Source organism: Ursus americanus, chromosome X (assembly GCF_024610735.1).
Source record: "Ursus americanus isolate L20-20 chromosome X, mUrsAme1.1.p, whole genome shotgun sequence".
NCBI classification, from domain to species: Eukaryota; Metazoa; Chordata; class Mammalia; order Carnivora; family Ursidae; genus Ursus; species Ursus americanus.
The window spans coordinates 4,198,961-4,214,317 of NC_142164.1; the positions used below are offsets into that span (position 1 = coordinate 4,198,961).

The following is a 15,357-nucleotide window of genomic DNA, read 5'->3' on the forward strand; positions in this document are numbered from 1 at the left end:
CTACTCTTCTCTGCTCGCCCCTTCACTGGAGTGATGGGGACCACAGGGTCCAGAGAGGGGAGGGGACTTGCGCAAGGTCACACAGTGAGGCAGCAGAGCTGGGCCTGGCACCTAGGTTGCGTCCACCCAGACACTGGTCCTGTTTCAGGCCAGGGTGGCAGGTGGGGGGGGGTGGCTGGGCAGAGGTAAGAGGTGCTTGGTCTACAACCCGGGAAAACAGTCCCTGAGCTGGTGGCCTTGTGGGGATGAGCTGAGCAGATCTGTAAGCGCTCCATGAGTTACAGGTGGCCAACACAGACCCTTTGCTCTACTGTGGACCCTCACAGGTGGTGCGACACATTGGGCTGCTTCTCCTCTCCAATTCGGACAAGTCAGGGGTCAGTGGACCCCAAAGTAATTTTCAAAACAAACAAACAATAAGCAAACTTGCCAAGTACTGTGGGTACAAGCAGTTGAGAAACTTAAAGCTTCTTCTAGACAAGACAAACTGTTACTCATTACAAAAATAAGGGTGGGGTAGCGCGAGTTGTTTTTTTTTTTTCATAATGAAAATTAGCAAATATGAAGTCAAACCTAAAACAGCCCATATGTTTAAATTAAAATAATTCCGAATAACAAGTCTCCAAAGAGCACATCCCTACCCCCAGCCCAGTATTTTTTTTAAAAATCTGTTTTATCTTAAATTAGGCATCGGTACCAACAGAATTAAATATTTACTTTAGTTGAGAACAACTCTGTTACTAGGGGCAAGGATAGGGGACAAAAATTCCTTTTTGATAAGTTACCAATTGATAGCTAGAAATCAAAATCAACCCCTATCTTCCTTCTGCTGCCTGCAAGCTGGAGGCCCGGATGATGCTGCTGTTAAGGGTCTGTGAACCACAGGGCAGAGCACACAGCACCAGGGTGGGCTGGGAGTGGGAACGCCTGAGTCCTGGACTAGCTCAGCCCCGGCATCCTCGTGTGTAAAACCAGGGGTCTCTAAGGGAACTTCCACTTTTCCCATTCTGTAGTCCTACATAAATACATACCAATTCCTTTCATCTTTACCCAAACTTCCAGAACTATTCTTGGCTATATTAACAGTCACAGCCCCACCTACCAAACTAATACAACCCCCCCCCCACGTTGTCAGGTCTCTGGTCATTTCAAAAAGAGCAAATGATGATTTATCCTTTTCAAATATTTTAAGTAACTTAGAGTTTAATTTGCAACTCATAGAATCATGGAATGTCAGGGCTGGAGGAGCCCTTCAGATTTCCCCTAGTCAAGTCCTTCTTTGTATAGATGGGGAAACTGAGGCTCAGAGCTAGATGTGAAGTACATGTTGGCTGAACCCCAGGTGGATGTTCTGCCCACTACAGCACTAGGGACCCCTCCCAGACTCAAAGCTAGTCCTAAACAGTGACTCTTCCAAAGGGCAAGCACTAACTGCCATGATTTCCGATCTCGGGTTGATTACCTGCCCACGCCTTCAAGTGCTGGAGGGCATCTACTCTCAAGTGACTCGCTCTGCTCCTCCCCCTCCAGATGAATCCTGAAGCAGAGGCCCAGACGCTCCAGCAAAGGACAGAGCAGGCGCTGCTGTGCATAAGGACCCAAGACTGAATACGCATCTTCCCCATGACCCTTACTTACCCAGCCCGGGCCAATCTGGCTTTCTTTAGCAAAAGAAACCAAGGATGGAGGACACCTCAGTCTGTATGCAAGCCAGTTCAAAGCAAACCAGCACTCATCTCTTTACAAAGGAGAGGGAAAGCCCAAGCTCCTAGCAACACACTCCCTTCCCAAAGGATCTACCTTGAGTGTGGGGGGATGGGCGTCACCAGATCTGCAAATGTGAGGCACCTCGCAGCAACTGGCTCAGCAAGACCAGGACATCCTCTGAGGGTTCGAATGGCTTCCCGAACGTGCTCTTCACTCTCTCGGCTGACTTTCAGGACCTGAGCGTTCAGTAGGGCCAGGTTAATCCAATGACAGGGCGGTCTTTAAGAGAGGTAAAAGGCCCTTACTGTAAGGAGCCAGAGGGCCTGGGACGGCATGGGCCAACAGGGGCCAAGAGCATGCCCTCATGCTCACCTGTGCTCTTGCACAGACCCACTCAGAGCCTCAGTTTCACCACCTGTGATTTATGAGCCCTCCTGGCTTTGCCATGAGAAACCTTTCCATATTTGCAGGGTTGAATGGGGACAGCAGAGAAGGTTCTCTGGATTACACCCAGCAGACCCCCCCCCCCCCGCTCCTCCTGAGGCTTCTCTCCAAAGAGAACACGATGCTCCCATCCCCCAGGACAGGGCCCTGGCAAGACACCCGGGCAGGTCCACCACCCGGTTTTCACAAGGAGCTGGCCAGACCTTTTCAGTGATTTGGGGGGAGTCAAAGACCCACTTTTCCCTCTTGATGCCAGGTGTGACAGTGGAAATGTAGAAAACCCAACCAAACCATTGGCCTTCTCAGCTTCCATTTGCTAACTTCCATGCCCAGCGGACATGGAACCTCCTCCAGGGCATCGGGCCAGACACACACACCCTGGCCCCACTCTGGAGCTGAGAGGGCTGCACAAGCAGGGTATCTAAGCAGGCAAGGCCTCCAGAACTGTCTAGATCCCAGAAGCACTGCATACCCTCCCAAGCCAGAGGCTCTTTCATGTTAGTTTGCTTGTGTGTAACTCACACAACGATCAAAGGAAGGGACAAAAGGACTTTTCATGTCAAAAGAGACCTGCTTTTCTTTTGTTACATTTCTCAGGCTAAACGAGAAGGCAAAATGGAGAGTGACCAGTGACCCTAAAGGGAGCAACCTAAGAGTGTGTCCTGAGCCTGATGTCTGCAAGACCATCTCACCAACACCTGCACTTTTGAATCTCCCACGATGCGATTACACTGGGCAGGACGGGCATTCTCATATTTCCATCTGTCAACCCAGGACACCGCAGCTCAGGTAGGTTTAAGGACTTGCCGAAAATGCCACGGCTGGTCAGTGACCTTTGCCGGAAGGCAAAGCTCATTGCTCTTCCCACCACATCACAGTGTTTCTATGCCCATGTGGTGACCAGGGATGACTGTGCAATCTACACAGCCCAAGGCACTACTTTGAGGTGTTCCTAACCTGTCTCAAAGAATCCCTGAGGGGACTATGAATGGGCTTCCAGAAAGGTCTATGAGCCCCTGAAATTAGATGCAACATTGCATATTCTTGTGTGGTGGTCTAAGAAGACCCACAACTTTCATCAGATTCCCAAGGAAGTCTGTGACACAGGAAAGGCAAGGACTGTCCCTGCTCCAGAGAGACAGGAATTATTTTTGTTACGATTTGGGGCTCCGGACATGAGCTGGAGTTGGCCTCCCTGGGGGCAAGCTCAGGGGAGCCTTGGCAGCCAGGTGGTCCTGGCTATTCTCCAATTTCATGACCAGAACCGGCTTTATGCAGGGCATGGTGCCACTTTGGAGGGGGGGCTGTCCAAAAGGACCTCCCTAAACCCTGAACACCTCCTACCGGTGTCCTAAAGAGCAGATGCTCTCCAAGACATGGCAACCCTTGCATCCCACAATTCAAGTGGGGGTTCCAGCTTCTCCTGAGGAAGGGAATCACACTGAGACACACAGGGCTAAGGAGGACACCCTTGCAGGTAAGGGGGAAGGGTTGTGAGGGGCAGGGGCAGGCCCAGGACCCAGGAAGGAAAGGTGGGGGACTGAACAACCCAAATTTGGTCTGCTCAGGATTTTGCGAAGAGCCAACCCACAGATGTGACTGAAAAGGCCAGAAAGCCTGTCCCCAGCCATGTGGGGAGCAAGGGCTTCAGACGTAGCCCTTTCTCTCTGGGTATCACCTTCCGAAAGGATGTGGTGGGGATGAGAAAGACAGTGTCAGCTTCTAGTTCTCAACTTCTGGGGTGACACGTACTCTAGAAGGCAAAATGCCCCCCCTTCCTGAGCGGAAAGGAAGAGTGATAGTGCTTCTCTGGCCCTGAGACGGGTGTGTGCGTGCAAGGAAAAGTCTGGCTCTCCCGACAACCTGCTGACCTGGTCAGCCTCCTGCTGTGGACTCGGAAATAGGGCTGGGCCGTGGGAGCAAAGGATGCCGAGAGGGCCTCCAGCCCCGGGTCTGAGAAGCCAGACGTCCCTGCTGCCGCTGGAGAAAGGGGAACGGCCTCCGGCTCCCACACCCACTGCTGCCGTTTGCCGAGAGAGGACAGAAGAGGTTTGTAGGGCTGCCAAGGGGCTGTCACTCTGGAGGGATGCAGGGAGGAGGAGGGAGAGAAGCCTGTTGGGAGGCGCCCTGTCAGGGCAGCCCTGCAGTTTTGCTTTTGTTGCTGCCTCCTGGGGAGTAGACCTGGGGGAGGCTCCAGCTTGACCTCACCTGTGCTGCAGGCGGGGCGCCCACCGCCCAGCCTCGGAGAGCTCGGGGAGCAGCAGGCAGGGCCCCCACACCCTCCGGGGCGACGCACAGGCCCCAGGCCCTGCAGCAGGGGTGCCGGGACCCTTCTCCATATCGTCAGAGCTGCGGCCGCGGCTAACCCAATAATGCTCTTTACCCCATCTCTAGGGCATCCCTAGAGACAACCAGACCGTTCACTCTCATTCTGACAGCAGCACAATTATTCTAACACCAAGTGTGTCAAATTTGACTCCATCATATCCCCAAAATTAATTTTAGAGCGGCGGCGAAATGAAACAGCATACTTCCTTGCTTTTGTTACAACATGTTCACGCAGCAAACTGCGAAGAAAATGTAGTAATTAGAGGTTAAATTAATCCTTGACAGACAAGCGGCTTAGAAACACTGCGGCCTCCTCCTCAAACCTAGCATAATGCATGCCAGTCTTTCACGTGACGTTGGCAACCACACCACAACTACTGTCCCACTTAAAATTCCGAGGTCGGTGCTGGAACTTCCAGAGGCAGATACTAACACGGAGATCTCATTAAGAACAAAACCCAAACAGTCCCCCAAACTGCCAACAGAGCCCACCCAGCCAAGCCCTCCAAGGGGCCGGCTGCCTGACTCTCCGTCAGCAACTTGAAAACAAGACGAGACACACTCCTTTCTGAAGCCCCAAGGCCGGGCCCCGGTTGCTCCTTAGTCTGCCACCTGCCACCCTCACTACTTTCGACTTGGAGCTCTGATCGCACTCCGCCCGTCTGCCTTCCGAACGGTGCTCAGAGGCAGTGCGCGCCGAGGTCCCACCACATCGGCTCTGCCTCAAAACGAGGGACCTCTGTGCCCACAGCAGGGGTGCAAACCGGGTATTCCAGACTCACATGGTTCATGGCGAGTCAGTGTCCCCGCAGGAAAGTGGGGCCCCTCTCTGGGCCTCACTTTCCTCTTCTGTAAAGTCATGAGGCTTTACTCTTGCAGCTAGAAAATTCGCCATCTTTTACTGTAGGAGTTTGCAGTGAGTTGGGGGCACGCATGCCAACCGTGCACAGGCACTGGAGGCAACAGACTAATGAGGCCACACGAAGCAAGGCAGAGTGGGTTCCACCCCCGCCCCTCTGTGTCTCTGAGCCTCTAAAAGCAGCTAGGGGTGGGGGGTTCAGGTTCAAACACTGGGCAAAATATGAAAGCAGATGCCATTTACTAGCTCATGCCCCGTGGCATCCAGTGGCCTTTTCTAGAATCGGCAGAAATGGGTCCCTGTGGCCCAGTGTCCAGGTACTTGCACAGGTGGAGGGAAGGGGGAGACACTAGGGCCAGCTGGCCAGGCCCCCTTCTAGCATGATGGAATCCCAAGGTCAGCCCCATCCTCCTCTGGGCCGCATGGAACAGTTCTCAGCGTTCAGAAAACAGCATTGCCCAAACCCCACTTAATGGTTACTTATTGGGCAGAGCGCGAAGCAGGGCCCACTGGGAAGGGAAGGCAGCTGGGCCCCCCACCCCAGGGATATGGAGGGATTTCCAGGCTGGGACCCAGGCTGTACAGAAAGAGGCGCTGACTGCCCCCCCCGGGTCAGAAGGCAGCCGGGGCAGGACTGGGCTGCTATGGGTGGGCTCCTGCTCCACAGTCAGGAAGAGCCCACCCTCACGTGGGCCAGGGAGGGAAGGCGAGTCTGAAGCCGGGCAAGGAAAGTTCTCACAGACTTTGCAAAGGGCTTTTTCTTTCTGGTGCTCCTTAGGCCCTGTCTCTCGAAGCTTTTACTCTGGGGAGTCTCTAGTCAGCAAAGCCCCTCACTATGCCTCACCCTGGGAGATCTCTGGGGCTGCGACAAATGTGATTGCTTTGGAAAATCCGAAGAGGTCAATTGTTAGGGGGGGACTTGTGGCCCAAAGGAAGTCAGGGAGGCTCTGTGAACAGGGAGAAAAAAGAAAGCAACAGGGTGGGGGAGGGAGGACATCCAACTCTCTTGCTTTCATCCCTCCCCTTGCACAGAACGTTCCTGGGGCTTCAGAAGTCCCGGGCTGCTCATCCAGGAGCAGGACACCTCTGGGACAGGACGGCTGCAGCGCTCGCACGTAAATACTGCACAACACGAGCTACTGATCCTGACCTCCACGGGACTCCCGACCCACCGCCCAGCGGCTCTGTGGGGCCTGTTCTTCCTTTGCTACAGTTGCAACCAAATGACGACAACAGTGACAACAGCAACAAGTAATAGGGTTCATGCAGATTCAGGAAGCTTCCCTGCTCGAGACCTGAAGATGTTTCAGGACTCAATGTCCGCAAAATCAGACTGCTTCCAAGTGAGCTTCGAGAGGCTTCTTTCCTGCCGTACAGCTGACTGGTGCTGCCTAGGTTACCCTGGGTGGCGGCGCTGGGAGGGGGGTGATGGGAATCAGTTTATTGTGCTGGTGCATAGTAACCGGCTCCTGCTCCCCGCCATCTATCTCCCTCCCCGGCCACATCTGTCTGCTCCAACAAACACTCAGCCTTTTCTGCTTGGATAAGGAGATTTTCTAGTTACATCCATTATATGTGTATCAACATTTATGGCAGCAAGATAATTGCCAAAGAGCTCAGAGGATAAAAGGTCCTTCTTCATAATGTTCGAGTCCCCCCCACCCCCACGTTTAAAAAAAATCAATATTAAAATCAAGCAGGACAGTGGCAAATTTTTGCATGGCTGCTGTGTCCTCAAAGTTGGAAATGTGATTTTTTTAAAAAAACACCCAGCTGGACTAGGAAGAAAAAAAAGGTTCAACAGTGAGTTCAGAGCCCCAACTCCAGCGGGGCCCGCGTGTATAGAAAGAAGGCCTTTTTGTCCTTGAAACCTTTGCTAAATAACTGCAAAGCAGCAAATCTTCTCTCTATTAGATGCGTCCTTTGGAAACATGCCAGCCTAATTTCAAAGAGTTTAGATCCCGTTATCTGAAAACCAACTCATTGACTAGAAGGCCTGCCGTCAATAGGCCCTGAGATTCCCCAGATTAGGGGTACTGGACGAGAAGCCCTCCAGGATGCCTCCCAGCCTCCGCCATCTCTGTTTCTGGGGGAGATGTTCACATCAGCAAAAGACACAAAGAGAGGGAGCACTTCCCACTTTTATATTGTTTTCATTGGCCCTTTGCCATTTTTTTTCACTCCTCCCTCTTCTTGCTGCCTCTCCAAATCTCAGCCCCATTTCTTTGTACATGCAGCCATTTTCTCCAAAGTGTTTTACTTTCCCAGAAAACGACTATTTCATTTACAAATCACAGTGTGTTAGAGCTGGAAGGGACTCAGACTCCCAGGTCATGAAGGGGGGCGGGGGGGGGGGGGTTCGGGAGGAGCAAGGTGGGGGACGGACTTGCCCAAGATCACTCAGCTAATTAATGGGGAAAGTGTTCTAGAACACAAGTTTCCCAGCTCCTAGGCTAATTATCTCTCCAATACACCGCTGCAGGAAAAAAAAAAATGAAAATCAGACTCTTAGAAAAAAAAGAAAAGGCTAACTGCGTAGAGGAGAGTAGCCCAACTATTGTCAGAACCATGGATCTAAGATCAGTTTCTGACCATTTCATAAGCCTGAACAGCCACTGAGTTTCCTAGGGATGATCTATTAGCAGGTGCATTTTAAGCCTTTAGGTGATTTGCTTAAAATGGGAAAAAAATTAAACATGCTGGCCAGGCTTGAAAAAAAAATCCCTTTCCTTATTGAAAAGGATCAACAACAGTCAATCTCCTACCTTAAGATGCAGTGAACGTGTAGCCCCCCCCCCAACCCCAGCAACAGGCTATTTCCTGGTTGAGTTTAAAAATTCAATGACGTTCCTGTTTCAACCCACACATCTGTGTCACTGTCAGCGTCAGTGGCAGGAAAACAGACGAAGTCACCCTTTGCTAATGATTTCCTAACATGGAATTTCCTTGTATCTCCTCAAGCCTTACTTCTTCTAAAGACAAACTGTTTCCCCCTCTCAAACACATTGTACTGAAGGAAAACTGAAAATGGTCACGGCCGGAAGGGATGATTTCTAAGGAGATCTTATAAGGAAGAGCTGCAGATCTTTGTGATATTTTTAATGTGTGTGTGTTGGGGGGGGGGCGAAGAGAGCTGCTAGTTTTTCTAAAGGCGATAGGAACAAAACGGAGAGATTTCCTCCTAGGCATCTGGGAATATCTCAGCCCCTCTCCTGCCTCCTTCTTCCCAAGTTCCACTTTGAGCAACATTCTTTTATCAGTATTAAAGGAAACATAGGCACTGTCGGCTGGCATGGGGAGCATGGGGAGAGAGGCCAAGTCAGTACCCAGAGTAGGGGACAGGCATGTGGAGAACCACCAAAGCACAAAGCAATGTAGAAGCCCATCTCCTTTCTCCTCTGGAGAATATTCTATTTAATATGCAAACTGGTCATCAAGAGAAAAGAGGGATGTTACTTTAAGGCGAAGAAGCTGATTAGCTGCTCTGGCTGGCAGCAAACAGCTGGTCTGTCCGGCAGGTTCAAGGCCATTTCAGCTACTCTCTTATGGAGGCACCATATGTTCCATCTCGCACATCAGCAGCTTTATTTTCCAATGATCTTGCTCCAGAAGGGAAGCACAAAAGGGGGAGGAGAAGGTAGAACCCGTGGTTTACCCTTTGAGTACTTTCTTGTGGTTTTTAGATACAGTTGGGATGTTGTGTGTGTGTGCGTGCGTGGGGGGCGGGGGGAGGGCGGGGGGTCGTTAACGCTTCACTTTCGAGTCCATAAACCAGAGAACAAATGTTTGACCAACACTGTCGAATAACCTCCAGAGATGGGAGTGGAGTGGATTAGGGGAAAGATATGCAAAAAGGTACAAATAATATCCCTCCCTGAGACTAAATGGGAAGGGGAACGGCGGCGGCGGGAGATCGGGAGGAATCTGACTTCGCTCTTTGGACCCCGCCCACTTCTCCTTATTTGTCAATTTTTCTTGTTGTCAGTATTCCTTTTCCCAACAGAACAAACTTTTCTAGAGAAGCGGACAGCTTTGGGGGGGGGGGGTAGGGGCGGAGGGGGGGCAGGCCGACAGGATGGCGAAAGGTTGCTTCTAACATGTTTAACATTCCTCAGTGCAAGTCCGTGTTCCCACAAGTTTTGGGGAGAAGGGCAGGTGTAGAGGATAGGGGCCCACTAAATTCTCAATCCAACTAATGCCGGCAACCCATGCGTCGAGGACACCCCGAACTGTCCGGCGCTGGGTCCGTGCAGAGGCGACAGACAGACGCTCAGTCTGGAGGTGTTTCCCCGTCCCCACAACCCGCCTAGGCTGCACGAACCTCGGAGGTGGCGGTTCCAACTCCCTCCCTGCCTCCAAACAAAGGGGGACTGCGGAGCATTTGAGCCCCAGAGTGTGTGTTGGGGGGGTGGGGGGAGAGGGTGGCGGGCAGGAGGGCGCAGGAAGGAGTGAGGAGTGTAGCCGCAGGGTGGCGAAAGCCTCACAGTCACTGCCGTCGTCTCAACCACCCGCGGGCGCGAGAGCGGCCCGGAGCCGGGAGGTGAGGGGCCCGGGCTGCAAAGCGAAACCAAGGAAACGGCGCCCCCTATGCCCGCGCCCAGCGAGCGCAGCGGCGAGCTGCATCTGCCCTTTCCGCGGAGCGTGCTCGGCCTCTAGGCTCCGCGTCCTCACGCTCGCCGAGCCGCCCGCCGGGCGGTCCCGGCCGCTGGAGCCCCGGGTGCCCGCCGCGGGCAGGCGGGGCGCGCGGTGGGTGCCAGGAGCCAGGAGCCAGGGGCTCCCCACGCCTTCTGGGGTTTCTGGGGGAAGGTCTCCGAAACACAACCCCCTCCCCCACCGCCTACACTTGCCCTCCTGTCCCGAGCGGCTCGAGGCCACTGGGAGGCAGCCGCCCCCGCCCCCGCCCCCTGCCTCTGCGTCCCTTTCCCCCTTCCCTCGCTCCAGCCTCCTGGGAAACAAAGGGGCTTTTTATAAAGCGGATTGTTGGCGGCTGCGGCGGTGGGGGTAGGAGGGAGGGGGGATCTATAAAGACAAGAAGAGGTGGGTGGGGGGAGAAGCTGCGCGGCCTCCGGGAGCCCCCGCGGGTGCGCGGCCCACCCCGCCCGGCCCGTGGGCACGGGCGGCGGCCCGCGCCTGCCAAGGGTTGGGCTGCGCCGCTGCGATGCTGCCCGCCGGCTCGCCGCAGCCCGGGAACACGATCGCTTGGGCCGCGGGGCCAGGGCGGTGGGGACCGTACGATTCCCGCGGGGGTCTCCCCTGGGAGACCCGGATCCTCTTCCCTGCCAACTCTTCCGAAATTGCTTGGGCTTAGGGAGACTTTGCGTCTTTGTTCCACCGCAGCCGCCTCTGGTACGCTGGGCTCGCTCGCCCTCACAGACAATGTCCCAGAGCCGGCCTCGGTCGGCTACCCGCAAACGACATGTTCGCTGTGGGGACGGCACCCCGGGGGGATTCCTTCTGCTGCCAAACAACGACGACAAGCCACCCCAGCTAGTGGAGTCCCTTCTCCCCACGTCCCCCAGCCATCCTGTGCTCCCTCCCGCGCACACACACCCACACTCGGGGTGCCCGGCTCAGCCGCACTTCGCTGCAGGAGCGCGGTGGGGCTAAGCCCCCTGCCCGAGGTGCGTCAGTTTGCTCAGGTTCCGACGACTTCAGGGCAGTTTTCTGGCAGGCTAATCCTATTAGTGTCTGCTCAGTCCGCATTTAATCACCGATCAAAATCAGACGGTCCGGCCAGCTTTCCAAGTGGCTTCGGACACACTGCATCGGGACAGAGCCTAGCCGAGCCAACTGGCCCAGAAAAGTATTTGGCGGCTCTCCGGGGGGCTTCCCGCCCGCCCTTGCCGGCGCCGGGCGCCGGGCTCTGCCGCCGCTCAGAGGCCTGGGAGCTCCGAGCGCAGCGCGGGGGCGCCGGGAGCTCCAGGCAGGAGCCCAGTCGGGGCTGCCTTGAGCCGCCAGCTCTGCTTGGGGCTGCTCTCCAGAGGAGGATTTGGCAAGGGAGGGAGCGCCAGGCAGCGGGCTCGGCGCACGCACACTCCACACTCCCGCTCAGTGGCGGCAAACCGGGTTGGGGTGTGTGTGTGGGGGGGGTGTGGAATCCTGTGCCCAGCGCCCACTGTCGACTGGCCCAGGCTCAGGGAGCTGGCATGCGATGGGAGCGTCGCCGGTGGCATCCGGGCCGCCAGCGGCCCGGGGGGCGCCTGAGCGGAGTGGGAGCCTCCCGGTGAGCCTGGCGCGGCCAGAGAAGCCCGTGTGGCTCGCGCCCCTCTGGTTCCGCAACCCCCCCTCGTCCCCGGTACTTAACTGCCCCCGCCCGATTTCAGACAACCGATGGGCGCCCGAGGGCAGGCAGAGGCCGAAGTCCCGGACGATGGGAGCTGCGCTCAGGCCGGCCCGGCCAGTTCGAGAGGGGGCCAGCCCCGCGTAGCGCCAGGTGGGCCGTGTGCTCGGAGCAAACTTTGGGGTCCCCCAGCTCCTCCGCGACGGGAACCACAAGTAGGGGCCACAAGTGCACACCGGAGCCCCCGGAGCAGCCGGACCTCCCGCTCCCGCCCTCAGTCTTACCGTGCTGCGGAGCTCCCTTGGCGGCGGCGGGGGCAGTGCCCGAGGGGCAGGCGGCCGCCGGCGCAGGCAGCCTGGCCTCGGGCACCCGCGAGTGGCCCGGCCCGGTTGCAGATCACCCCCTGGCTAGCGGCCGGTGCCCCCGCGCCCGCCCGCCGCCCGCTGCTTCAGCTCGCGGCCAAGTTCATGCCGGCGGCGCTGCAGTGGCGGCCTCAATCTGCTCGCTCCATTCCCACCGCCCGGCTCCGCGCCGCGCGCCCGGAAGGTGGAGTTTCGGGGGTTTAAGTTACTGATAGGCATTTCTCACTGCTGTGTCACTCGGGGAGGAGGAGACACGCACGCCGCACACTCACACACCCTCACACTCACGGCGACGAGCGGCTCCGGCCTTAAAGGGGAAGCCGCGCTGCCCCGCCCGCGACCCCGCCAGCCCCGAGCCCCGAAACACCGAGTTTCCAGGCCGGATGGGGCCGGGGGCAGCGGAAGCGCGGCGGCCGCCCAAGGGGCCTCCCCGGCCCTCCTGCCACTCTTTGAAAGGGAAAACGGCCGCAGGATGGCTTCGCTGCGGTCGCCTCGTTTCTCCAGCGCACTCGAGCCAGGGCTGCTGGGGAGTGCGGGAGGGAAGGAAGGGCCACGGCCGCACTTACCTCTGTGGCTCCGCGCGTAGCGGGAGGCGGTCGGTGCCCTCGGCGGCAGGTGGCCCGTCTAGACGGTGCGCTGATGGGGAGGAGCGGCAGCGGGGTGACCGAGAGCCCCTGGGCACGAGCGGATGGAGCTCGCCCGAGGGCAGCAGGCGGAGCCCCGAGCGCTTGGGAAACCCGCACGCGGAAGGTAGCCTTCCCGCGTCTGGGCAGAGCAGGCTGGTGAGCCGTGCGCGCCCCTGACAGACGGAGAGGGAGCGGGGAGAGCGGGAGAGCCAGCACTCAACAGCGCCAGGGCTGAGACAGCGCGCGAGACTGGCAGAGACCAAGAGGGACAGAGGGAAAGACAGAAAACGAGAGGCACCGGCAGACCGAGAGAAACGACTGAAGGACGGAGATAGAGTGCCAGAGGGACGCCAGGGGAGAGAGAGAGAGATGGAGAGAGGGAGGGGGGGTAGAGAGCGAAAGCAGACCCCTGGAAGACACTGAAGCGTCACAGGGACTGGAGTCTCACCGTCAAGTAGCCTGTCCAATCCCCCCCCCACACACACACACTCCTTTCCCATTCTGAGCAGAGACTGACTCCAGAGCTGACGGTCGGACCCCCTCCCCCTTCGCCCTGGGAGGGCGCTCACCTTCTGTGGTGGCTGCTGGGTGGGTAGCGCCCGTCCCACTGGCAACGCGTCTCCTAGCTGGCTCCCGCCGGGACAGCCAAGCCGACCTGCTGTGACGGCAGTGGGGACCAGTGCTCTCAGGTGGCGGCTACTGAACTGCATCCCCTCTTCCCCGTCTCGCCTAGCGTCCTCCTTCCCCCTCTCCCGTCCCCCGCCCTCTCCCTCATTCCCTCCTCCACCGCCCGCCCCCACCCCCGCCTCCGCGCAGACCCTGTCTGTGCTGCCCGCCGGTAAGCTCAGCCAGAAGCCCAGGCGCGCCAGCCAGTCTCCCTCCCCACTGGCCCGCGGCCGGCGAAGCCCCTTCCCGAGCTAGGCTGGACCGGCCCCGTCTCTGCAAGGGGTTATCCCGGGGTAGACACCTGCGGCTTCTGTGGGAACATGAGTTCCTCGTGAACCGCCCAGCGGGTCAGAGCGCGCCATCCGCCCTCTGCCCTGGCGTGGAGGCCAGCGGCTCTCTTCCCCCCATACCGGGGGGTACTAGCCTGTGCCCCTTCTCCAGGGTCCCCGGCCGCGTCCGTTTCCTAACCTGGACTTCCTGGGTGGTAGCAGCGGCGGGGTCTGAGCTTAGCCCACGGACGCCGCGTCTGGTCCGACAGCAGCAGCGCCCGCGAAAGCCCCAGAGTCCAATCACAGCTCCCGCCCGCACCTCTGAGTAGCGACCTGTCTCCACCACATCTGGTCGCACTCGGCAGAGCCGCAGGCCAGGAATAAAGGGGTGGGCCCGCCGCCCACTCGGCCCCTCCTTCTCTCTGCGCCCACGCCCTCGGCCCGCGGAAAGCGCTGGGGCCCCCTATGAGAAACAACCAAAGTCCCTTCGTGGGCTACGTAGGCGCGACGGAGCTGGGCGCTTGCCTCCGAGCGTTTCCCGAAGTCCCCAGGCTGAGGAGCGGCGTCCGTGCCCTACCGCGAGGCACAGGTGTCAGACCCCTTCTCCGCAGCGCTGGTGCGCCACGGCCAGCGTGGCCCAACGAAGCGCCTTGCGGGGGCAAGGCTCAGCCAGGCTGTTGGATAGGAATCCACCTTGGCCGGGTCCAGCCGAGGCTGCTCTGGAAAGGGCCAGCGGCCTGGAGAAGTTATTGCTCTCTGGTGATTGAACTGATTGCAGTCCCTACCGTCACCCCTGACAAGGCCGCAGTGGGGTCCTGGCCCCTGGCCTGTCCGCATGACCCCTTCAGCAAGAGAGAACTCAAGAGTGTCTTGAAGAGAATCTGATTAAACACAGCGGACCAGGGGGATAACTAAGTCTATCACAGAGCACTGCAGAGTGCTTTTAAAATTTGATCCCCCTCCTCCCAGTGCATTTGTCCAGGAGGTGGAAGATGGGGCTCTGTTCTCAGACACTTCCACTCCACCCTCATGCCACTTCCCCTCTGCTTCCCCAGGGGGGTGGGTGATGTCCGCGCCCCCAAGTGTCCTGGGAGCCTATGAGAGGACAGCTGCACTTGTGTCAGAGGGCCAGTTGCCTGCTTGGAACCGCCACCTGGATGGCCGCTAGACATCTCAAACCACGCACGGTCCCTCCTGGTCATCCCCAAACCAACTTCTCCTGAAGTCTGCCCCCCTCAGTTCACAACAGCTCCCTCATTCAAGTTGTCCCAGCTGGGTTCCCTGGAGTCTTGCTTGAGTCTTCTCTTACGCTCACACCCCACATCCAGAGAAGCAGACAATTCTGTTTCCATCTTGAAAATGCATCCACAGTCCCAGCCTTCTCTCCTTCTCCACTACTAACCTCAGGTCCAGCCACCAGGTTACTCCAGTGGTCACCTAACAGGTGGCTCTGTTTCCGACCTCCCCCCAGTTACCTCCTCCCCAAATCCCAGTCCAGTCCCTAATCCCAGTCCAGTCCGTAATCCCAGTCCAGTCCCCATTTCACTCAGTAAAAGGGAATTGCTTCTGGTAGCCTAGAAGGGCCTGTGCGACATGCCCCCACCACAGTCTGGATGGTATCGTCTTCCCTCTTGCCCTCCCTCACTCTGCTGGTGAGCTCCAGGCTTCCCAACTCTTCCCCAACACACCAGGCACATCCCTCCTTAGGGCCTTTGCACCGGCTGTTCCTGCTACTGGAATGCATTTTCCCAGAAATCTATGGGGCTGGCTCCCTCATTTCCTTTAATATCGACACAAATGTCACCTGGCCTCCCTA

General features: G+C 57.4%; 1 protein-coding gene across 4 annotated transcripts in view; it reads right to left on the reverse strand.

Annotated features, from left to right (window-relative positions):
* Window positions 1–12,164, reverse strand: part of MAMLD1 (mastermind like domain containing 1) — a 120,060-nt gene extending 107,896 nt beyond the window's left edge. For 3 of the 4 annotated variants that reach the window (XM_087860239.1, XM_087860240.1, XM_087860237.1), the window contains exon 1: window positions 11,903–12,164. The gene's annotated coding sequence lies outside the window, so the exon portion shown is untranslated. Of the gene's footprint in view, window positions 1–1,800; window positions 1,944–11,902 lie in introns of all 4 variants that reach the window. The other variant, XM_087860238.1, reaches the window with a different exon arrangement.
* Between the last annotated feature and the right edge of the window lie 3,193 nt (window positions 12,165–15,357).